Source organism: Phasianus colchicus, chromosome 11 (assembly GCF_987193195.1).
Source record: "Phasianus colchicus chromosome 11, bPhaCol1.hap1.1, whole genome shotgun sequence".
In the NCBI taxonomy this organism is placed as follows: Eukaryota; Metazoa; Chordata; class Aves; order Galliformes; family Phasianidae; genus Phasianus; species Phasianus colchicus.
Window position 1 is genome coordinate 17110210 of NC_143446.1, and position 18051 is coordinate 17128260.

The window sequence follows — 18051 nt, forward strand, 5'->3', positions numbered from 1 at the left end:
CCGGGTTTACAAAGATTTCCGTTCACGCTAAATTCTACCTTCAAACAGACCTTTTTTGTTAACTATGCTCATTTCAATTGCATGTATTAACATTAACAGGTGATTGTGAAAAAGCCATGGTTGTAGCAATTGGACAGATCAATACGATGGGACACGCATCACAACAAAGGTGCAACAACAGAAGGACCAACATGATAGAAAGCTGCTATAAAGGAAGAAAAGAAGATTGCTCACCCATATCAGAAGATTCTGTTTGCAAGGGAAAGCTTCTCTAAGGAGGGATCTCCAGAAAGAAAGCCTTCCCCAGGGCCAGTCAGTCCTTAAATGAGGTCTAAGAGAGGTGGAGCCAGGCTCTGGTCACACAGGTGTATTGCCTTCACCTGTGCTCTCAGGGCTGACTGGGTCCTTTACCCAGGTGCTCAATCAGCAGTTCAGGCCCTAACTCAACAATTCCCATACACAGGTTGTTTTCCAGAATGACAGCAAGAAAAAAGGCAGAAAACAAGAGGAAGCTCTGTGGCCCTGGAGAAGCAGGGACTGTGCTGCTCCATAAATCACTTTCAGGAAGCTGAGGTGAGAGCTAGAAAAATATGTTGGAAGAAAAAAAAAAAAGAGAGAGAGAAAGTAACAAACAAGCAATGCAATGGGAAAACTATACCACGGCAAGCCAATCCAAGAGGAGTACCATAAATGAGAAAAGCATAAGAAAAAAATTAGGAGTAATTGGACAAAGACTAGTGTAAGAGATGTAGCTTCCTACCAGGCAATGGGGATTGAATGGTGTGTGCAGAGCTCACCTGGGACCTCGTAGGAGGGAGGAAGAAATTACAAGGCACAGTGATGCAGTTTAGCCTGCAAACTAAGAAAACAAATTAGAGAGAGGCTGCTGGGAACAAGCACCCACCAGGGCAGCACTGAGGAGAAGGAGGATCCACAGGAGAGAACGAATTTGGTTGTGATGGTCTGCCTTCCTCTTTTGAAGCTCCAAACCTGGCTGTTAGGACTTCTATACTTGAGAACAGCTCTGAGAGAATGCATTCCGTCCCTGTCTCCAGGCTGGGTTCAGTCCTCACCAGCCCTCCTGCAGTCCCTCTCCATGCACCCACTGCTTAGGGAGCAGGGCCTGAGGCAGGAGCACAGATGGGAGCAGCCACAGCTCATCACCTGCCTAACGAATGCCAGCCGCCGGTGATTTGTAGGCATCCAGCAGATTATTATTTTTGAGGGAATGAAAAGAGAAGAGAGGCACCAGCTTAAGGTGCTGTTGATGAATGAAGATGAAAAGAAGGTTTTAGGGTGAGAAGTGTTTGTCTAGTGTGACCTAAACCGTTCAAACCTCATTTGATAGATGATGGACATTTATTCCCTGCTATGTGTCATTTCAAAGTCTGAGGTTTATATTAAACAAGAAGTCCTGTCCTTCTTAGTTGTTCTGTCTTCCCTGCAGTTTAGCACACAGTACAATACCTGGAAATGCAATCATATTTAGCTTTTATAATAAAGTCATATGGTCACTAGTAGTACATATTGGAAGACACATTTTATTGTTTTTCATTATGTAATTGTGTGCTTCATTGCTTTTCATCAGTTTTTCCTTGTTGTGGGAGGTGGCATAGCCCAGAAAAACCATTTCCCTAGGGTTGCTGCTCTGAGGGCAGCTGTGCTCCTGCAGCACAAAGCAGCCCTGCTCTGCTCAGCCCTTTCCCTGCAAAGGGGTCCCAGGCTCCTGATAAGCTGACAGCTCCAAGCCTGAGGCCAAGCACACCTTCCTCTTCTACCTCATGAAGCTTGTCACTGCTCAGAGAACCAATCACCAGTTTAGAGTTAAAGTAAGGATGCCAAGCTGCTTTCAGCACCAGAGAACAGATTTTGGAAGCACTGCATTTAAAGCTGGCTGCTATCCTCCCTGCCAGCCCCACATCACACAGCTGGAGAGCTCCACACGAACGAGGGACACCCAGTTAAAGACAAAAGCAGAGAGATGTTGTCCCCCAACCACTTCTGCTCCTTTATCACTCAACATGTTTCATCACGACAGGATGACAGCCCAGGAGTTACCACTCATGACTTCACCCTAAGCACAAGGAAGGGAATCCAAGAGAAAACCACACTGCTGCGGGGATATCCCCATGCTGCTCGAGTACTAGAGAGGCTCCTGAAATGGAAATGAGACCTTTCCCAGCCCTGAGCTCACCTGAACAATTGGTCCACAGGAACTACAGCATGAGGAACAGGGCCAGGAGTTGTCTGGAGCCACTGCAACAGCCCTAAGAGCTGCAGAGCTGCATCAGCACAGCAAAGGCTAAGAATCAGTGAATAAATCTGGAAGACAAAAGTGCTTTCCCTCCTTATATCCTTCCCAAGAAATTTTGCTCTGGATTTCAGTTTGCATCCTTTCAGGACGTTGATGTTTGGAAATAAATAGTCTGTAATATGTACCACGTTTTCTATGAATAGCCAATGTCATAGTTTTCAATATGACGGTTCCTTGCAACTAAGAGGCATGATCATACAGTTACAGAAGTTTACATTCCCATACGTTAAAAACAAACATTATGCCAATAAATTGTTCCACTGAACTATACTTGATATGTTCCTGCTTAGAACTCACTAAGCACTGCACCAGTAGACCTACTCATTTACTGCATCTATTCCTTCAAATATGCCTTTAAATTTGTTTTTCCAGCACTTGCTTGCTGAGATTCTGTTCAGTGTTGTTTTCTCTTGAGTTCCTTTTACTTGGATTCTCAAGCAGAAAAGAACACCACGAATTCACTGAAACTGTATTCCCCCGTCAGGACAGAGAACTGCATTTCATCCTGGTCCCTGCCCCAAGTAAATTCATCCCACTGCCTTCCCCCGATGAGGACACCACTGCTCCTCTGTGTGCTGTCCAGAGGAGGCAAACACCCTGACTACGGGATGCTGCGACCTCCTGCACCTCAAACACACAGACCTCTGCACCACCAGCAACAGGCAAATTCCCACTGCAATGCATCTGAGTCCTTGAAGACCCCACCAGTGTGCATCCAAGCTCAGAGCAGGAAGCCTCAGGTTATATTCCATCACGTTGCTCCATCTCAATACACTTTTAAAGCTTTAAAAAAAAATCAAATTTCTATTGAATTTCTCTCTACACAGCTGCATCTGTAATGAACCCCCATAAAAGTTAAAACTTACATTCAGTAATCATATGCAATTGAAACATCATAAAATGAGAAGTCAAGGAACTGTATGTGGGCTGCAATGACTTGTCTTATTGTATTCATTCCCTTAATAAATATATCTTAAAAATAACCTCACAGTCACACATTTGCAATATAATATAAAAATAACACTGGATTCAAATTATTAAACAGGTAATTTAATAGAACGAGAATTGAAATGTAGGACAGTGTGCAACTTCATGCCATAGGAATAGGATGATTTTAGCCAACACAACTATTTTTCTTTTTTGCATTATCTTTGCATTTATAATACTACACCATCCCCATAACCTTGACACCATAGTCACCTTAGTAACAAACAAGGTTTAACATTCACATATAACTGAAATCCCAATAGGATATTTGAGTAAAACAAGAATCACAGGTCCCTACTCAGAGGTTGCCTTTTTCTTAGCCACATATATGTAGGCTGGCAGGATTTAAAAACAGATATATTTGTACAGGATTAAATCCCCAAATATGAGCTATTTAATTTGGAGTACCGTAATGAAAGAGAAAGGTTGGAGCCACCATCACTGCCCAGGAGAAGAAAGGTCTGAACCCCTGCAGGCCAGTGCCTTTTCCTTAACGATGGCCAAGACCTCCATCTCCACCTGCAGGTACAAGACACATTTTAACACAGCTTTTATCTCCGGGAGAAGCAGTTTCTCCGTGGCCCCGTGCTAGCTTCAACCTAAAGCAAGAGAATTTATATTCTCCTAGGCTGCAAAAATAAATAAAACGAATCTGCTGCCATTTAAGGTATGTGCAGCCCAGCCTTGCTTCCTCTTCTAATAACTCCACGCTCAGAGCCCCATGCCTGCAGCACAGCAACGTGTCACCTCCCTGCCGGGATGGTGGCTGCCAGCACCTGTCCCCATGACACACCTTTACCAAGTCCCCAGGAAGTGCCTCACACCACAAGTGAGAGGTGACAAGGGCCTGGACAGCAGCACAGGGCACGGCCAAAGGCAGAGCAACCGAGGACACTGCAGACCCATGTGGCTCCGGTTGTCCCAGGGCACACAGGACAGGGGTCCAGGCACACCATGGCTGCACAACGGGAACAAGGGCTGAGCAGAACACAGTGACTTACAAGTTTCTGCAACAACATGCAAGTCTCCAACATGTGGCCCATAACGTAGCTGTTGCCATGGTAAATATTCATGTTTAGTGAAAAGTGTTAAATCTTGTATCATAAGTTAAATCAGCTGCCAAGACACATTTTCACAAGTAGGGGAATTTTTGTCTTTTCAGAATGGAATGTTTTTCAGTTGACATTGATTTTTCCCTAAAATAAGTCCCCCAGAGAGGAAGCCAATCACACGTGAGGCAGTCCAAGATCTGAATTACTCTACTCCTGTTCTGAATCATCAACAAGTGTTGTGTGCTAGTGCGTGTGTGCGTACAAATGCACAGCAGCTTCACAAACCCCACCCTTATACAAATGAGAAGCTCTACCACTTATTAGGAATATTCAGCCAACAATGCCAGTGGAAATATCACTGATGTTTCGCATCTTAGTCGATGAGACTTTAGCAACTAATTCTTCTAAGCAAGAAGCATCTCAAAGGAAATACTTAAGCTTAACCTCCCCTTGTCTTTTCACAATTACAAGGCTCAGCCCCGTGCCCAAATACAGTTGCTTATGTAGGTCAAGGACAGAAACAGTTACAGGTATCCACTCCCTCTCATGCTTCTTGTTCAGTACTGCAAAAGAGAACAAATGGTTTTAATATAATTTCAGAAAGAGACAAGTTAGAATTAATGCAGAATTGGCTAAAAGTCCCTGTTGCTATTATTCTTTGAAAAACTGTTGCAAGGAAATCTGGCTGTTAGCAGTTTATCATCTGCAAAATCACGTGTGTCCTTCCACCCCTGAACTACTCAAAATTGGCTCATTCTAGCATCTAATAGTTAATTTTCCCATATTTAAAGCACAATGCATTTCCAATGGAAGGTTCTTTAGAATAAGAGGAAAAATAAGCCAGCCAGTAATTAGCCCTACTTCATTCTGAGCAGTGTAAATAACTCCTTTGATAACAGAGCAACAAAGCAGAACTGGTCCTCGTGTCTGAATAGGAAAGACAAAGAAGTCACCTGCTCTGACACCCTGCAGCTGAGATGAAGGCACTGACAGCAGCACCTCCTGCTTCCCTTGCAGCCCAACCTCAGGTAGAGCTCCCACTGCACATGTGAGGAGGTCCCACACCCCACGCAGCCCTGCTACAGTCCATCATTCCTCACCTTCATCAGATTTTCCACTTCCCTCCCTCACCTTGTCTATAACCACAAGGTAGGCTTCACCCTGCTCATGCCTTCCACCAATCCTTTGCCCAGCACAGCTGGATTCCCTTATTCTTTCCCCACCTCTGAGCAGCGACAGCTACAGCCAGACACATCCTCATTTCTACATTCGGAAATGCCTCTGATTCCTCCTCCTCTCCCTGCTGTTACTCCTCAGTGAGTTTGCTGTGCCCCATGGCAGACTCTCTCCCCACGCCAGCTCATTGCAGCTTCACCTCTCCTTCCTTCTCCACAAAAAGCTTTGTGGCCATTTCCTAGCAAGCAAGCTCCCGCTCACAGCTCCTACCTCCTCCTCAGCTGAGACCAACCCTACCAAAAGGCTGAAGCATATTTAGCACTCCCAGCTCTCTGCCTGTCTCTTTCTTTTATTTTTTATGGTTCAATGTTCTCATTCTGCCTTCTCTCTTCCCTTCTCTACCCCAGCGCTACAAAAAGACATCTTCTGTGACACCTTAAAAAAAGACTGCTGTATTAACATGACTTACACTGCACGGTATTTTCAGACCAGCCATTTGCTAATGTCACAAACACAATTAGGAAGTCAGGGAAAGAGCTTACAGGAGCAGATGAAAGCTGCAGAGATAAAACGGAAAGCTTTTACCTGCCAAGCTCTCAGGTTAGGGTTCTAGGTTGCCCTCGGATCTAATAAAGCCATAAAAGAGCCATATTAAGGAGATGCAGTCCCACTGCTGTAAATATCAGGCATGGCTTTTTTCATCTTTACACAAACACAGATCTCTGCTACCACGCTTTGCAGGCTGCTAGCCATAGGTGGTTTGAAATCTCCATATATAAAAAAAAAGCTCAGAGCATTACTGACAATTAAAAGCAGCTTTTTACACGTGCACAATAAAGCTTCTCCTGCTTTAAAAAAAAAAAATAATATGCATATCCATATTACCATCATAATAAGTGCCACGGAGTGACATGATATGATTGAGTATAATGGCTCCTTTGGAGCCATTATGGTCGATCAGTAAATAATACACTTTTGAAATTGTCTAACTACATATTTACACTTGTCAACTCTCATACACTTCAGTGACAGAATTTAAAAGAAACACTGTAAAAAATCTCCAAGAACATTAAACCACAAAAACATTACACTAAAGCAGACTTCAGGTTTGATTTCAGCCTATAAAAACCTGGAAACCCATGTGAAGGCCGAGCTTCAGAGCACCAAGGGCAGGGCACAGGTGAGGGCTCTGCCCCTGAACCCAGCTGCAGGCACGTGCTGCTCAGCTGGACACCATGCTCTGCTATTTAAAATATATATATGCATTTTAAAACTAAAAACCTGCACCTCTCCTTCGTTTGTTCAGACAACATTCTCAATTAAATCGAGCAGTATTAGTTTTTCCCTCTTTTGGAAAAGCCTCTGCTGAGACACTGGGAGTTCTGCCTAGCTGAAACACATGGAGAAAAACTTCAAGATTTGACCCCAAAAAGGCATTGTCAAAACAATCTTTAAACAAACCTGACAGTGGAACATTAGTGTCCCAAAGATTCACTCCATGTGAAAAAAAAAAGACTGGAAAGATACTTTTTTTTTCCCCAAGAGTAAAAATAATGGGCTTGGCATTGGCTTTTTTGATTCATAATTTTGCCTCTCTCTTTCTCAGCTGCAGTTACTTTTTCTCAAAGCAGTGGTGGCAACAACTTTATTGGTTCCAGTACAGCTCTGCTGAGAACAACAAGCACAAAGGCCCTGACGCTGTCCTTCCTCCTGCAGCAGGACCATCCTGCACCCCGCAGCCAGTGGGATGCAGCCCGGTCCTACGGTACCTCCTGCCAACAAAGGTCCCAAAATGCTTCAGATTCTCCATACTGCAGTCCCAAACTGGGCTGTTAAAAGCAATGATGGATATTTTTTCTAGAGCAAAGATCTTGTGAGCCACACAGGCTCGGCAGGGAAGGGAGCTCCCAGTGGGTTTTATCCCCAAGCAGGACCCTGGCACAGGTTGCCCAGAGAAGCTGTGCATGTCCCATCCTTGGAGTGCCCAAGACCAGCCTGGATGGTGGGTGGCCACCAGCCCACAGCACTGGTTGGACCTAAATGATCTTTAATGTCCCTTCCAACACAATTCCATTCTGATTCTGTGATTCCCAACTCTCCTCTCTGCTGGTTGACGATGGAGCAATCTCCCCATCTGTCTCAGAATCTAGGGTTTTACAGCTGCTGTATATAAATGGCGTTTTCATGACAAACAACTCTGTTCTTGGTTTCTTTGTATATCTGAAAGAAAGAATGATCTCTTCAGGCTCTGATGGAAAGGTGTATTAACGAAGACAAAGACTATTTCAGTATTTTCCCAGGAGCAGTACCACAATGACATGAGGATGCCTTTGTCCTACAAATCACCTCATGTCCCCATGCCACTGCTGCAGCAGCTCTTTGGGACCCCTCTGCAGGAATGCCCCTTGCAGACCCCTGCACACACAACTTACTTAAAGAGGAGGTCAGGATCTGCCATCATCTCAGGGAGCTTGCCCTGCTCTCTCATTCCATCAGCCCTCCCCGGAGATGTTTGCTTTTGTCTACATATTATAAACCATGGAACGAGTAAGACTTAATAAACCCTGCTGCCTCCTCACTGTGTGCGGCATCTGCCTGCTCTCACCTTACCCTGCAGCTCGTGCAAATGTCACAGTGAGAACAGTTCCTACATCTCCTCGGGTCCCCACAGTGATATAAGCAAAGGTAAACAAACTACTGAAGCCTGGGTATTTTCACTTCAGATGGGATGTAAATCAGGGGATGAGAACATGGAATAAACCGGCAAAAAGAGGGCAGCTTATAAAAGTATCCTCCCCCAGTTCAGTGTTCCCTCAGTGTAATACAGTTGACACAACTTCACACTAAGGAAAAAAAAAAAGACTAAGAGATGTAAATATTTCTTCCAATGTCAAATACATTCTTCCTTCAAGACGTTTGGCCAACTCTCACAGAGAAAAGCGTTTCCCTACCAAAGGCAGAAATCCACTGGTAAAAGCTCACGAGGAGATCAGCCACCATCAGAGGTGCTGGGAATGTGGACAAGCTCCACATGAGACCCCAGTGAGGAGATAAGACACTCCCATGGGTGCTCAGGATGGGACAGCCCACTGCACTGATACAGAGGGGTACAGAGGTACCCAGCTCCTGATGGACCTCACTTCTCAGCAAGCAAGCAGGGCAAGAGCTTCACCCCAGAGTTCAAAAATGACTGTTCCTGTGCAGAGCTGAAAGTCCCTGGGAAGATAGGTTTTTAAGTGCAGCGGCTCCAGCTCCCACCTGATTGCCTGGCCAGTGGGAGCCCCAGGCCCACAGCCTCCTTACACCATTACCCCCTGGTAAGAAGCTACACGCTCCCACTCTCCCCTGCTTGCCTTCTTACTTAAAGCTCTCTGGCTGCCAATGTGGAAATGAGCCTGCCTTGCTTCACCCCTCTCCCCATTGCCTTGCTGTCTGTGAGGACTGGTGAAAAACATTTCAGCTGCTCTTACACTTCCACAGCACCCATTTCCTGAGGCCATTACAGGAACAAAATGCTGTCTCCCATCTCCTGCTGATTATAGCTTTATCAGATAATAGCAAGAAGAAGAACTCATCCTGTGAAGCTGTTACCAATACCCAAAGGTACCTGAATGGCAGTGACAGAGATGGTGCTTGCTGCATCCACCCACCGATAGGCAAAGCTGGAACAGCAGCAAGGCACCACAGCCCATCTACTGAAGAGCCTATCAATACTTTAACCTGCCATGAGCAGTTTTTGGCTTTTCTGATTTTCAGTGTGCGTGTTTGGCTGGTTTTTATTTCACATTCAAACCTGCTGAAATGACAAGGAGAAGGAGCCTCTTGGTCCCTGGGAGCGTGTTTTCTCAGTGCTGGCTTGACACACAAAATCTGTTTCCTCAATGATGCCTTCCCTCTTACCTCTTTTAGACAGGATGGTGTGAAAACACAATAAAAGCTCTCGAAAATAAATGCAAGGAAGCTGAGAAAGCTGTTCTTCAGATGATACATAGAGTCCTTGGCTCACACGGCTTGAATGCCACAGAGCTCTCCCTTGCCCACCAGCTCCATGCCTGCAGGAACCCAACCTGCTCAAAACAAATACACACCACTCCAGGGAATTCCAGCTACAAGACCTACTTTGCAGGGTAGCACCCTGCATCCAAGGTGCTGCTGTACAAACACGCGAAGTCCCAACTCCATCACTCCATGTGACACATCTGCTATGCAGGGCTCAAAACACATCTTCAAGCAACAGCAGTATAACTATGAGATTTCATTTAGCTCACAGGCCCTATCAAGCCAGGGTAAAGCTTTGCAGATAAAAAGACCTAAAGTTCCCCACCTTCACATAGCAAGAATCTGTGCCTGGTAAGTGATTTGCCAGGATAATGGATATTATCTGTACAGGAAAGCAGATCACTCGGAAAATTGTCCTGAGTAAATCAGCAAGGCAAAGTTACAGCTTGTTCTACTACCACAACAGAAACCCTGTATTAAATTTCATAAACATCAAGCAGTGAAAAATACTGCAAATACAGCTGGTATAGATGTCTACACAAAAGCCCTCATTTTAGGTGTGAGACTATTTCTGTACTTAAAAGGCGTGAAATTCCCCTTTCTCCTGGTGATAAGAAATGCCCCTTGATACCCTCTCTCCTTCAGGACATAGCCCAAGTAGAAATAATTTTCAAAACTAATAAGTATACTGGGTAACATGGTTAACATCATCCAATGAATTTAGATCCACCTACACGGTATAAATATATCTAGATAAACTGTCACCTTCAGCAGAATTCATTAAAATAATGTTGTATCTTCCTTGTTAAATGTAATTTTTTTAATTGAAATTTAATCTTACTGTATTATTTGGTAGATTTTTAATTGACATTTGTAGTAATTAATTGGTAAGCATTACAGCTTTGTCTGAAGAATTTAAAACTAAATTTGACATAGAGATTGGCCAGCCACTGCTGTGAGGTGCCTGCTGGGAGCATTTCATCATCCCCCCAGCCCCTCCTGCTGATCAGAGGTGGGAGATGATGGTCTCTTTCTTACAGTCATGAATTACATTACTAATGTATTCCATTACCACCACGCAAATGTCATGTTAATTTCTGATCATCATCAAGTCAGACAATGGTTTCCACGCTGGCACCCAGCCAATTAGCTATGTGGAAAAATATTCAGCCAATTATATAACTTGAATTAGGTTAAGGACTCAAGAGAAAGCAAAATAAACGCTTTGAAAATACTTCTGAGATAAAATGTAAGTTGACACTGTCTTCATGTGCTATAGCCGATGTTATACAATCTGATAGGCAGCTGCCAACATTCATAACTGTTTATTAAATCTAGCCTCTCTTTATGGTGGCAGCTAAGATCTGTATTTTTACCAATATTAGGTTCATTGTGTTATGAAAAAAAGACCAAAATACTTAGGAGCATTCACACCAGCTTATAAAACATATTATGTAGTTTATTAAATTGTTAAAATTGCTTCTCCCCTCCTCCTCTGCCCAGCATAAAGTTCCAGACAGAAAAGTTTCAGAAAAGCAAAGTCCTTCTGGAGCCACAGATGTCTCAGCAGAGGCACTTGGAGGACAGAAGCGCAGAGGCACCGCTGTTCCCCAGCTGACCCCTCTGCTTCCTGCCCACCGCCCCACACAGCAGGGCACGGCTCAGCAGGAAGGCTGGGGAGCGCCCCCAGCATGCAGACCCCATGGGTTTGCTGTGCGCACACCATGGGGTTTTCAGTACCACCCCATCACCTTGATTTGTTCCATTCTTAAGTCAATTTATTGTACAACCATGGTTATCTCCAATTTAGAAACGTACACAGCACCAATTCCTTGACTTCAAAAATTTATAACGATGAGCCATTTGTTAAAACCTTTTACTGTATCTTTCTGTTTCATTTTCCTAGGTGTTGCAATGAGGCAATTCACTGTTCTGGCTGCTTACCCTAGATGACCTTTGTCTGCCATAAAATGGTATACAACTAGATGCTCCGCTTCAAATAAAGCTCTCATCTCTTCAAAAGGCTCCACGTATTCAGCCAACACAATCAGAAGAAACCACATTTGGTTACTCAATAAGCTGGAAACTTCTAAAACGCGCATGGCCATGAATGAATTCCTGACATCATCAGGGACACTTGAGTGGGGAACGAGAGAGAATACCAAGAAGTGGCTCTTGCTGCAGATGGAGAAAGGATCACTCCTTTAAGCTGAACTCTCAAGGAAACGAGAACAAAAACTGAATTAGCTCAACACGTACCCTCTACAGTCAGTCCATTGCTAGGCAACTTCCATCTCCTGATAGAATTATGGCAGAGGGCTGGCCATATATCAGGGTTAAGATGAACATAAGCACCAGTGTTGGCCAACTGCTCCTTTCCAGTGGGACTGTTCAACGCTTGTTCATTTCATATTAGTATTTGGCAGTATTTTCTAAGCACCTAGAGAGTCTAATGCATTCAAAAGATATTTTAAAGCTATTATGTGACATGAAAATTTTAAGATAACTGGAAGTAAGTGAATTTTATGGTGAATAGCATGAATCTTTTCCTTTGTTCAAGTCAGCGTTTGGAGGGAGTTAACAATCCTTCTTTTTGCTTTTATTTTTTAATACAGAAGCTATCCAGAGGGCACACGGCTCGAATGCCTTGTCCTTACACAGGATGCCGGTCGGCTACAGCTCCGTATCTCCATAATTCAACCTGTGGGGTTATGGAGATGCCAAAATACCCTGGTCCTTCTGTTTGCTGCCACTGAGACCAGACAAAGTTCTATTACAAGCAGTGCCATGGGGCTTTCACAATATCATGTTTTTGGCCTCTAATAGCGACTTGCACAGTAAGATTTGGACTCCAGACATTATTTACCATGATTGGAAATGTATTAAGTATATGCACAGGCTGCCTTAAATAGTGGCACATGCCTTGTATATAACCCCAAGTTTCCTATGCATACTTCATAGGAACAAAGAAATAATTAATTAGCTAACCACTGCAATTAAAATCAATTGATTCACATGCTACAGAGCAGTGAGAAATTCTTGCATCACTGGATAAGGCTGGAATTGCTCCCTGCTTGGGGACCTTGGTTGTATCAGCAAGATTGGTAATTCAGACATGAAGGAATTGGTAAGAATCTCTCTCTTGCATGCACGCTTTGAGCTGCCATATGGGTTTATTCAACTGTTTACTACACCAGTCGGTAAAAACTGAACAGCTATTATAATCTTTGCTAAATGACATGGTAATTATGCTACCTCTGGAAAAAAAAAAGAAAGAAAGAAAAAATGGAAACTTAAAAAAAATCACAATTCACTGATGTGTGAATTTCTCTGTTTCTGTAATCTCTGAAATGTAATGCACTTTCTAACACACAGAGGGATATTAAAATTATAACAGAAACACAAATTTATTTGAAAAAAAAAAAAAACACAACAATTTATGCTCCCATTTCCAATGGATTTAATTACCTAGATCTCCTAGTTTGTAACAAATTCTCACACAGATCTTGCAATTCTCTGGTATGATCAGATTTCTCTTTCCCCACTCTCTTTGTCTTGTCCAAGTTGTTGTTGCAGGATTTCTCCCTTTGTCCCCCCATGACGAAGGCAGCCAAGCTTCGCCACGCTGAGCAGGGCTGGCTCTGCAGTGTACCAGTGACACCATTTTGTCACTGGGATGTAAGTGCAGCAAACAGTGGAGCTAATTATTCGTTGGCAATGGCTCCTCTGAGAGCAAAGCCTCTGACACATGATGGAGTGGAGGCCTCTTCATATTCATATTTAATCATTACATGAATTGCACACACAAGCATGTTTAGACCCTGTCTGTCTGTATGGCTCCAGCTCTGGGCAGTGGTTTTGCATCACTGAACTCCAGTTACACCACTGAACCCTCAGAGCTCACAACTTCACTGCGGCCTTGAGGGGATAGAGGGAAGAAAGCAAGCCAGGCAGCCTATTTTCTGTATTGATAGTATTTGGTATCATGGATATTTCAATACAATTAACGTGTTTATTCAGGAGGTACAAAATAGTAGTCACTTGTTTATGAAGACAGACAATACGAAAAAGGAACCCCAAATACCCACCATATCAAAAAGAAAAGAGGGGTGAGGAAGAGAGAGATTGTAAGAAAGAGTGAGAGTTACTGCAAACTTGGGTTTGGTGACTCACCAGTTTTACTTGCAGGCATCACACATATCCACTCATGACTCAGGGCAAATATGGGAAAGGATCGAAACCCTTATCATGGCAAATGTCTGGAAGCTGGAATCACTCAGAAAAAAATGTTCTCAGGAGACTGAAAGACAAAAACATGTTTTAAAACTTCACTTAGTTAGAATCATATCAAAGCCCACCGTTTTCCTTTGAAAATAAAAGGCAGTTACAAGTGCTGGAGGTGTGGGGAGCATTACAGGAACATTTCTACATATCAAACATTGCTCTATCACACAGCAGAATTTTTTTTGCTTTAAATGAAACTGAAACTTACAGTATCAAGAAAGGTTTTTAAATATGCTCTTATTTCAGATTTTGCAATTTGCTCCTCCGACAGGCGAGTTTTTGTTCATTCTAAACAGCAAAACGTGTCAGCTGCCAAACCCATATTCTGCTCAAAAATGCTGCACTGTTTCACAAAATTCAGATACTTTAACCTACTTTGCATTATCGAAGTACAACAGTCTGAATTTCTGAAATATTTACTCTCAGCCTGCACTCACTGCATCCCGATAAAACCTTAACAAAATGTAGAATCTCTTGTTAGCAATAATCTTCCCTCTGAGATAAGGATAAACACATACAAAAACTATTTGATGTTCAGGGTGAAAAGGCAAAATTTGCAAACATCAGTTAAGAAATACCAATTAGTATGTTTTTTCCCCAGCTATTAGTAACACAGATTGAGTTTAAGCCTAGCTCAGAGGAAGCTGCTTGCAGTACAAATTAAATACCCATTTTACTAATAAGGGTATTTTTAAAGAGAGGTATATTTTCTCCATCGACAAAACATCCATGCTGAGTACGAGCTGATACTGAGAAACAGGAGCAGAGGGCCTGAGGCACACAAGCACTGCACCCACGGAATCAGGTGGGATTTAAGCAGCAGCTCCGGTGCCTGCTGCCCTGATGGATGCCAGGCACGTGGGACAGCGTCTGTGCTATAACCTCCAGAGGAGAAAACAAGCTTTGCAACAGAAGAACGGTCCCAAGGGACTGGGGTAGGAAAAAATATGAAGGCAGAAATCCCGAGGGCTGCCTTCGCCTTCCATTCTCTGGTGCTCTCCCTCCAAACCATCCCCAGCAGAGTGGCCGCTCTCAGCTCTCCACATGTACCAGCGCTTAGGCAGTGCCAAGGACCCAACCTGTGGCAGACAACCACCACAGCAGCCTTCCTCAGGAACATCTGCAAGTTACTGACTTAGCAACAACCACACCGAATTTCAGAAGGGAAAAAGATGGAGTTTGGGGGGTTTTTGTTTGTTTGTTTGTTTTTCCTTTTTTTAAACATACTTCTCTGGCCTCGGGGCTTTTCCCATTCTTAGCTGAATGCAATACAATGGCTCAAAGATGATCACAACAGTTCAGAAACCTAAATATAGGGATTACGTGACCCTATTATAAAACTGTGCTGCACAACAAAAATAGATCCAACAGGGCCTTTCAAACATCAGATCTGCTAAACACAACTTCTTCCTCAGAGGCTCTGAAATACCTGCAAACCAGAGTGACCTGCATCCTGCATCAGCTTTACCTTATTCATGAGGAGCTATCACTGTAGAGGAGCAACCAAACAGTGCCAAAACACACATCTGAGCCTGGGTTTGTTACTGCAGACAGGCATGGGGCAGAGCACAGCTGCACCTACACACGTAGCCTGGGCCCATCACAGCTGCTGAGTAGATCATACATCTGGAGGTGTACAAGGGAAGGAGCCCAGCGAGGCCTGTGGGCACGGAGGCTGCTGGGGCTCCTCCACAGAGCACAGCCCGGAGAGCTGGGGACATGGCACGTGCTGCCTGCGGGGAAAGGAACGCCGGGGAGATCGGTTCTGATAAACTGAAGTCTTTAATGATCTGCCCACGCAGTCGAGTTCGATCTGGCATTGACAAATTGAGGCTTTTAATGATGTGCCCACACATTTGAATTGGACGCTCCTCTCCTGCAAGTTTCACAAAAATAGCCTGCTGGGTTAAAGACACCAGCTCTAATGAACCCGCAGAGATGAGCAAAGCCAAACTGCTCTTGGACCAACTTCTCCCACAGAAGATTCTCTGATTAGTCCTCAAGTACAGATTTTCCCCTGCACTGCCTCACTCCCATATACTTTCTCTGAGGGCTACAGCTAAGTAAGGGCTGATGAGACACAGCAGCTTCAGCGTAGCTGGAGTACAAAGTCAATCAAACCTTGAAACATGAACCTGCGTTTCATTAATTCCAGCAATCACATCATTTTTATTATCACTGTATTAATCAGAATAGGAAACCTATTAGTCTGCCCCCAACAAAAATTAATCTTCTCAATATTGAACAGATTTGAAAGACAAGTTTTAATATTTCACTACTTAAATCTCCATGGCAAAGGCGCACGGGTCTGATGGCCTGGAGGACTGCTACGACTGCATCCCGCCAGCATGAGGCTGCTCCTCTCCCAGCAGGATCAAGCTGGTGGGGAACACAACACAACCAAGGTGGTGGCAACACAAACACATGGCTGGGAGACTGAGAAGAGGTGTGCTGATGGCACAGACTCACAGATACACACACCTTGGGGCTCTGCTCTGCAGGATATATTTCAAAGCCCCATCAAAGGTAGAACTTCAATGCATCGCTCACATTATGATGTTTATTGACTACAATGAAACTATAAATACTGTTTTCACTAACGATTTCATAAAGCCATGTTGCACAAAAGAAAACAGGTTCAACTCGTACATCAGCGCCTAAGAGACCGCTCCAAAATAGACAACTGTACGAAAAGTTGTGCCCATGTATACATATACACAAAACTGTTTTTAAGTGACTGTTTTGAATTAGAATAAATCTGTGTTCCACCAATTAAGCTTTGAATGCACGGCTGATACCATTCTCTATCTGAAACAAGCAACACAATAAATGCAAAAAATCAAATATTTTAGAGAAAATACTTGGAGAGTTGAGACATTAATTTTGCCATATACAATCTGTTCCACAGGGATTTAAACAAGCGTTATTGCCACCCTGGGTACATTGGAATAGAGATGAAACCACCATCCTTTCCTATTTACATATTAAAAAATACATGCCTTCTTGATACAGACTACAATACAGCCTGTCTAGAGAATGCAAAGCCATGAACTCGGTACATCCTTGCGAGGAGCGCTGCAGTTAGAAACTGGTTGCAAGTGGAGGCAAAACACAAGTGCAGACAAAATGCTTGCCTGCTCGTCCTCAGAGCCCTGCGAGCACCCAGGGAGAGGGGCTGGAGCAGCCACAGCTCCCCAGGGTCCCACCTTGGGATGGGGCTGTTTACCAAACAACGTCACCGCAGCAAAAGGAAAGCAGCAAGAGCAGCCTGCAGAGCTCTGCATCTCAGGGCGTGGGCATCAGGGGATGAGAAACAAAGAAATATTTAAAACAGCAAATAAGCAATCACAAACAGCAACAAAAACAAACAGCACAACCAAAACAAACAAACAAACTATATATATATGTATGTATATATTTATCATCCCTATTTTTCTTTCAATCTCACATGTATTTGATTTTAGTTTGAGAAGCTCTGCAATTTCCTAAAATTTTTCAACATGATATATCTCCAACGTAACTTTAAAAAAAAAAAAAATCACACAAAACCAACATTAATTGCCACCAGAAACACATGCCAAAAGCATCCTTAATAGGACCACAAAGGCTGCATACAGGAGGAACTCGCTGCGAGGAAAGGTAACATTTGTTCTCTCTTTCAGCTGGGATCCACCTCAACTTTTTGATGTCGGCTGGAGCTTTTATTTGCAAATAGAGCAGAGCTGCTTGGGATGGAGGGCTCCTCCGGAGCATGCCATGTGGCCTGCACAGATGTTCCTTTTATTCCCGGGTCCCACAAGGCTCCGTGGCTCGCTGGTGTTAAACAGATTACGCAAGTAGAACACTTGATTTTGCATGTCCCCTTTTTTCCAACAGTTGTCTAATTTACTCAACTCATTTTGCTCCCCCCTTCCCTCCACACACGCTAAGGCAAGCACACAGAAATGAGGCAGAAGCAAGAAAGTTTCTCCTCCACAATCAGAATTTGCAGAAATGCTCAGCGCCTGCAAACAAAGTAGGAACGCAAAAGAACAAAGCTCTTATTTTGACAGTAAAATAACGAGCTTATTTGGTGCCAGGATCTTCCAAAAAGCCTTCATCATACCCCAGTAACACCAGTCGCTACAAGTATCATAATCTCTCACCCTTATTTAGGTGTCCAAATGAGAATTGAACTTTTTCCAAAAAATACCTAACACCAATTATTGGTGCTAAGCATTGAAAATCCTTGAAAATCTG

General features: G+C 43.6%; 1 protein-coding gene across 10 annotated transcripts in view; it reads right to left on the reverse strand.

Annotated features, from left to right (window-relative positions):
- The window catches only part of FOXP1 (forkhead box P1), a 341764-nt gene that overhangs the window by 289836 nt on the left and 33877 nt on the right, over nt 1-18051 (reverse strand). For all 10 annotated transcript variants that reach the window (XM_090148431.1, XM_090148428.1, XM_090148435.1 and 7 more), the window contains exon 2: nt 13702-13828. The gene's annotated coding sequence lies outside the window, so the exon portion shown is untranslated. The remainder of the gene's footprint in view (nt 1-13701; nt 13829-18051) is intronic.